The following is a 7,590-nucleotide window of genomic DNA, read 5'->3' as shown; positions in this document are numbered from 1 at the left end:
TGGGTGAGTTGCCTGAAAACTTTAGGACTTCAACACTAATTTGGTAGGTGATCTTAACCCTTACCAAATTTGTTACATCAAAGGCAAGTTTCTAACTACGGATATGCTGTGCGTAGGTTAGTCACCGTGGTATACGCATACTGAAAAGGGGATTCAGTAACATCTGCCTTGATAGTGGCAGCAGAGAATGATGTACCTAGCTCTGAATCACTAACCAAAATTGAAATTGTACCAACGGGCTGGTAAACCATCGTACATCATCCAAGCCATAATTTGGTTTTACCCTATGCCTTCATGTTCTTGTTGCAACCAAGTCATTCCTTTGTTATGTTAGGCAAGTGTAACTTAATCTGATCATTTCGCAGGTCTATATAGATGGAGGATACTGATGAAAATGGTGGAACTGTGCAAGTGTGCATTAAGTTATAGTTTCTCTCATGAATAAAATGAAACAGCACAAACACATCTGGTTAAGCTAGAGCATTGTTTATTGAGAAAGTCACACAGGGCATTTCCGACGTCTGGGCCAGCGATACTTGGATCACCACCAGGTCTTGTCTTCATTGCGTATACCATCCTCTGTATCATTCTGCCCTTAGTGGATTGCAGTTTCTGAGCAAAGCCGAACACCGCGCCTTCAGTCGACTAAAATCTTTCAACCTTCAAGTGTGCTTTGCTAAGTTTCTGAAAAAGCAATTGTGAATTTTAAGGGTAGCAGAAAGGAAATTTATATTACATATTTGAAACTAGCTTTAGCTTATGCTCTGTGTTTCAGGGAAAAGGCTTCATGAGCCGGGGCTGAAAGGGATAGGCTGCGTCATCAGTTATGTAGGCTAGTACGCAACCCTCTGGCTCCCAATCATGAAGTCATCCTGAAAAACTTGAATGCAGCAAATGCATGTTTGGTACAAATGTTGCTGTGGTAATTTTCTATCCACCCACAGCGTTCAGACTTGTACAAAGTACTGGAATTCCGAAATGCGCAATTTTAACTACAACTCAATTTTTTAAACTAGCAACTAGAACAGGGGTGGCCAACCTTTTCAGCCAAATTGCCACATTCGATTGACGAACTATTTTGCGGGCCACTTTTGAAGTGATAAATTAATAATAAAATATCGATATCGAAAGCTTCGTCCAACATGCGGCAATCATTTTGAGCCAAGGCTTCAAAGTCGACGGTGTTTCTGAGAGCACAAACGCAAGGTCGCATATGTTCAAGGACACTTTGCCTTGTAACCGAGAATATTGTTAGACTCAATCTGATACATTAGGCGTTCTTTCATTTTCACAAAGGGGTAACAATATTAAAGCAAGAAATCGAGTGACAACATGTTGCGCTAACCGTGTAGAAAATTTTTACTTTTGATAAATCTATCCCAAAGTATTCTGCTTTATTGTAGTGTACGAAGATCTACCAAAATGTGACTGGCTCATAGATCTACCAATGCGTCGGAACTGATATTTCAGTCATCACATCTCAAGTGTTGCGGCCAGACTAATCAAGTTTTTGATTGGCCTTGCAAATACACAATCTGTGCAATGCATTTTTGATAATACTACTAATTTCGAAAATTCACTCGCGGGCCACGGGTTGGCCGGCCCTGAACTAGAACTATCAACTTTTCAAAATCTGCAATTAGAACTAGAACTACTCACTTTCAAATATCCGCAACTAGAACCAGAAACTATTCACTTTTTCAAATCCCCAACTAGAACTACTTAGTTTTAGTAACTAAAAGTAACTAAATGAGTAGGTTGATGTACATGTCTGACTACACTACAAAAATATACAAATTTGGGTTTTGGTAACTAAAAGTAACTAAATGAGTAGGTTGATGTACATGTCTGACTACACTACAAAAATATACAAATTTGGTCTCATTAAAATAAGTGAGCAGGGTTGTAACCAAGTCACAAGTCGATCCCACTTCAATAGTTTTGACTAAATCAAAGTCGAGTCATTTTCAATTTACCACCGAGTCAAATCCGAGTCCAACTCATCGAGCAGAGCGCTGAGTTCGATTCATGGTTCTATGACTCGAGTCAAGTCATTATGTTGACTGCTCAGTTTCCAGTTTTGAGTCTATTTTCCATCAATTTGGGTCTTACTTTTGAGACAGAAAGTAGCCTACTTGGCAAGAACAATTGGTCTTTCAGACTTCTTTTTCTGACATAATGATTCAAGACCAAATTTGTCTGACCTTTTTGCAGTGGTATGCTACGCAAAAACTGGCTGACATTCCGCCATGACAAATATAGAAATATTACTATGCACTAGGGCTGGGCAAAATTGAGTACCTGAATGATTCGATTCTGAATCACTTATTACGCTTCGAGTCGAGTATCATCATGATGACATCACAACACAATGTACCATGACAAAAATTCAAATGTGTAGGCTACTTTTTATGCCACCATAAAGAACATAACACCTATTGTCCGTCACATTAAAGATACTTTAATGTTTTTTCGACCATACCGTTTTCATTGCACTGCTTGACAGTGTTATATGGGATGGTCATGACTTCGGAAATGTGTTATTTCCAGCAACGTTCGTAGCTTTGCACTATATCTCGTATGTTGCGACACGGCCAATCAAGGTTTCAAGGTTTACTCAGTGGTAAAGTTTATCAAAACTATGGTATAATTCTCGTTAGTAAATCAACTTTCAGTATAATTTCAGTAACCTACTCGAAAAGGATTACCAGTGAACCCAGCCCTCGGTAAACCCAGCCTTACAAACCCAGCCCTCGGTGAACTCGGCCCCCGGGAACTTTTGTAATTAAGTGTGTTAACAAGTATTATTATGAATTATTAAACTAATAATGTTATTATCAACTGATTTGGCGATCTTGTAAGGAGGTCAGGGCATGCGTAGATCACGCAGTCATGGCGTGATCAGATCACGTGATCACGATTGCGCAAGCGCGGCCTCACAAACTCGGCCCTCGGTGAACCCGGCCCTCGGGAAATTTTGTATTCACCGGCAACCCTAATATCCCCCTCCCCCAACCCTAATATCCCACCCCCGGCAACCCTAATATCCCACCTCCGGCAACCCAAATATCCCACCTCCGACAACCCTAATATCCCCCTCCCCCAACCCTAATATCCCACCTCCGGCAACCCTAATATCCCACGTCCCCCAACCCTAATATCCCACCTCCACCAACCCTAATATCCCGCCTCCCCCAACCCTAATATCCCCCCTCCCCCAACCCTAATATCCCACCTCCCCCAACCCTAATATCCCACCTCCCACCACCGTCGCGTTATCTCCCTCGATTAACTCAATCCGTGAATACAAAATTTCCCGAGGGCCGAGTTCACCGAGGGCTGGGTTTACCGAGGGCTGGGTTTACCGAGGGCTGGGTTCACCGGCAACCCTCGAAAAGAAGTATTTTACTACTCGCCTCGAATCAATTATGTTAATACTCGATTCAGATTCGAGTATTCGAATCATTGTGGCTAGCCCTACTAGGCACCAGCAATTTTTATTAAAATCAACTTGTGACAGTTGCATTCTTAAAATACATATGTTTACCTGGATCTATAAACGATTGGCTTCATTGGCTAGCCGCCAAAGAGCGACAGCTACTCAGCAAGCAAGAGAAATTGAGTTCGTGTAATTTGCTTGCTGCTTTTCGTTATGGTCTCGAAGCTCGTCGCAGAGTATACCAAATGTTTCTCTCACGAATTTCTCGATTTCCCTGGTTTCTCTGTACAGTGTACATAAGATTAGATTTACCCAAACCATTATACAGCAATCACAAAGATAAACTGACTTTGTCGTACCTCGTAGGCTCGTACGCAGATGTGATCGCCTGATCGGTGGTTCTTTTCATCCCAGGACTCTATCCTCTTTGCTGGCTTTCAGTTTCTGCTCTCAGCTTCGGTTGATAATATACAAGTCAGGAACATACTCGGGCTCTATTACTGATACAGATATTGAGTATAGAGTCCCATGCACTTCGAGAAGGCATATCCGCAACATCCCATAGCTAAAAGTTGGAGCCAACTTCTCCGCATCTCACGTATATGCCTCTCCCACATTGTTTTCCACAAGCATATTACAACTGGAACACCCCACAGACATGGTTTCGTAACTATCAACAGTTACGGAGAATCGCGTTCATACTGGCCATAATTTCCCGCGAATTTACCGAAAACACGACCTGTGTGAACAAAAGTTCGCGGTAACTCTAAATAGGTATGAACGCGTCCTTTTTCCGGAACTGTTCCGGTAATTTTTTCTCTATGTGAACATCGCCTGTTTCGGAACTTGTTCCCGAAAGAGTTTCGTAAATCCGGTATGAAAAGGGCCCTAATTGCAGTCTACCATAAAACAAGATAACTCGGAATTTTACAGATTATTTGAAGTTCAGAAAAGTATTACTGACATTAAATACCAGTATATAATATCTTCAGGCTGAAAACTAGCAGAAAATATCTGCATTTGTTCTCGACTTGCAACCCAACGGCGCTTCTTCAATGTACGATTCAAAACAAGTCGATGTCTATTGTCTACCGTGCAACCAAGACATGCTTCCCATTCACATGATAGACAGGTTGTGCAGAGCAAAACTGAGATGCATGTGGCCTAGGGTTGTCCAAAATTTGAAAAATTTCGAAAATGCTGCGTTGTAATGTCTTATTCTATAGATTATTGATTAAAAACATCAACAAGCCTGAAAGAAGCTCTCAGGAACGTCGTTAAGATTTCTTACAAAGCGTTTGAAAGTAGCCGTCTGCATGTGGGCGGGGAATCGATGAAGTGGGCGGGCAATCACGAACCTAGAATTTTGATTGGTTGGAACCTGTAATAATAAGCTACTGATTGGCTGAAATACTGATTTTGTGATCATTGCTGGTCACGATTTCGTTCTACTCTGTTGTGTTGGTTTGCAGCCATTTCTGTTCGTGGCATTGGCGATATGGTAAATTGACGTTGTTAATGCTGCCATCGACAACAGCATAACGATCCAGTAATATATTTTCTACCTGAACACTGTGTATAACAGTTTTGTTACTTCTTGCACAGGAGCTTGGCCAATTAAGATAAGAATGAACTAGATGCATGCATCGTGCTACCTTCGAGCCTTCTAAAACATACCAGTTGACAACGACTGTAACTCATAAATTGCAAACCAGTAGTCAATTTCTCCTTATGGCTTGTTATGGTAAGTCGACGTCTCTCTCTAAAACGATCGCATATTACACTTTTTATTCAAGATTTAACAAAGGCAAAAATGCTATTTACAAAAGGCATCATTAAAAAGTATATCGCAGGGTCAGTGTTGCAGATCACTGGCCTTTGATAAGAGTAGACTTCCTGCTGTCTCCAAAAATCTTCCTATGCTGTTCCACAGCTTGAAGCAAACTGTCTCTTTGCTGTTCATTGTCAGTCAAGATTGCAGCATAGTCTGTGCTTAGCTTGACACCTCTTTCTGCGGCATCATTAACGACTTTGACAGAACTAACGTAGCAATTCATTTTATTGAATGAATCTGAAAAGTGCCAATCATCAACCGGTTGACGCAGCCAATCCCCAGAGCATTCAAAAACTTCAAATATGTACCACGACTGGGGCCCAATAAGGTCAGACAACGTACTGTCCTTGTTGATCTGTATAGTTGCATTCAATGAGGGTGGGCCCCTTCAGAAACTGGAAGTTCGCTCTACTTGCAGGAGCGCCTTTGCCATATTTTCCCGGGTTTCCTTGCTTTCCGTCGGTGAAAACAAGGCGTATACAGCGGTTTCCTCAACAATATACCAGTCGTGCTTCAAAAGCTTTCGTGAAGCAGCTGTGGAAACTTGCTCATCATATTCCTTATAACTCAACATGTGCTGAACGAATCTCAAGTCATTACCAGCTGCATCACGACCAATGCTTGAATCCACCCACGCAGGGATATAAAAGAGAACCAAAAATAAATTGAAGCGGCGCAGCAGTTCAACTTCTTCAGATTTGTAATCTAATTGGTCGGCCCACATGAACATCTTTTGAGCATACAGAATTGTACCCATCCATCTCGCATGGTGTGCTGCACCAGGTTTGTGATGACGTATATCTTCATCTGCACCGAGAAGAGCAAGAGCATTAGTCACACATTGCTTGTAGTCATCCCGTGTGAAAAAATCTTTTCTGTTCAACAGTAGCTTGAACTTATCAACTATCATTGCAGCTCGTTCAGCAAAACATAGAGGAATAGTCAGAGTCTTGAATTGCTGTTCCCTGTCAAGACTGCTCCAGTTCCTTTTAAGGTGGGCAAACCATGCATTCTCTGGTCCAGTTGTGGCCTTTCCAAATAAAGATTTCCAAACGTCTTTCACTACCAGCTCATACACATGGTGCCGACATGCATGGTAGAACACCTTCCTTCCTAGAAGGTCTTCAAGAATCTTTGCCGCACCCTTCTTCCAGCCGCTGTTGCTTGCTGTAGTGTCAAAAACCAAAGCTGTTACAGCATCTTTTATATTCCAACTTTCAATTATGTTGAAAGTGGTTTCTGCTTGCGTCTGACCTGCAGCATTTTGCATCTTTTGAATGCCAAGTAGTTTTCCTTCTGAGTATTGAGGATGACAAGATAGGACAATTGACAGAGCCTCATACCGATTTCCTAATCTATCCTCTTGTGAGCTTTCCATCCCAATGAATAGCAACATGTTGAGGTTTATTTTCTGCAAATTTTTCTGAAATATCCTTGGAAATTTCAAGACGATTTGTTTCCCTGGCTCTCTTTGTCGAAGATCTTGACAGAGAGAACATTGCTATGTCACCGCCACAAGCCGTAATAAATGCTCCGATCAGCATTGTTGCCTTGTTGTCTGTTATTTGCAATCGATCCAGAGCTTGGGACACATGGGTATTATTCATAATATTTTTAGGTGCCATCAGCTTAATGGCTGTCGAGGTGCCAAGACCAACATCAGCATCATAATCAGAACTTGAACTCAAACTATCACCCTCTTTTGAAGATGAAGAAGATGCTAAAACAACATAGTCATCACTTGAGTCATGTTGAATGTTTTTAACAGTTCTATCCGCCATGGTTGCTGTTTTCTTTTCGATGTCTTTAGCGAGAATCTTGTCTCTTCCCAACATTATGCATTTGCGAGATTGCTGTTGATCTTCATAGAATGCAATGTCTTCGAGCTTTCTATCATGTGATAGATAAATGTCATTTTGTATTATTGCTATCGCATCTGTACTTCCAATATCCCACAACTTGTCCAAATCTTCCGTGAATTTTTTCCTCTTACCCTTGGGATCACTTTCCCGTTTCATGGTCGCCTTCAGAAAAATATATTTTTTGTTCAGTTTTTCAAGTAATTTCACCGCATTTCCTTTAAGTATTGTGGCAATTCTCGCCATTTGCCACACTGTCATGACATGATGAACCACCACATTACATAGCTCACGAGTAGGGGTTGACTGAGGGCAATGGTCTTTCAGATGCAGAAAGTAACTCATTACTTCTCGCAAGGTTGGTAATCTCGAGCCACAGATGTAATCGCAAGCATATCCGACCAAGTAATGCTCAGATCGAGATCTTGTTCTTCTCTGTGGCAAGTGCACAGTCTTCC

General features: G+C 41.5%; 1 long non-coding RNA gene across 2 annotated transcripts; it reads right to left on the bottom strand.

Annotated features, from left to right (window-relative positions):
- Positions 1-406: 406 nt before the first annotated feature.
- Positions 407-4,218, bottom strand: LOC145434374 (uncharacterized). Of its 2 annotated transcripts, none has more exons than XR_013913363.1 (3): positions 3,789-4,218; positions 3,548-3,722; positions 407-684 (listed from the first exon to the last, which is right to left on the bottom strand). It is a non-coding gene; the product is annotated as an uncharacterized LOC145434374 (long non-coding RNA). The 2 variants fall into 2 exon arrangements; XR_013913362.1 differs by having other exon boundaries at positions 3,799-4,217.
- Between the last annotated feature and the right edge of the window lie 3,372 nt (positions 4,219-7,590).

The sequence above is a fragment of the Botryllus schlosseri genome, chromosome 2 (genome assembly GCF_051294905.1).
Source record: "Botryllus schlosseri isolate E-star chromosome 2, Bs_hap1, whole genome shotgun sequence".
In the NCBI taxonomy this organism is placed as follows: domain Eukaryota; kingdom Metazoa; phylum Chordata; class Ascidiacea; order Stolidobranchia; family Styelidae; genus Botryllus; species Botryllus schlosseri.
Note: the sequence above shows the minus strand (reverse complement) of the source record. Positions and strands in the feature narration are given on the sequence as shown.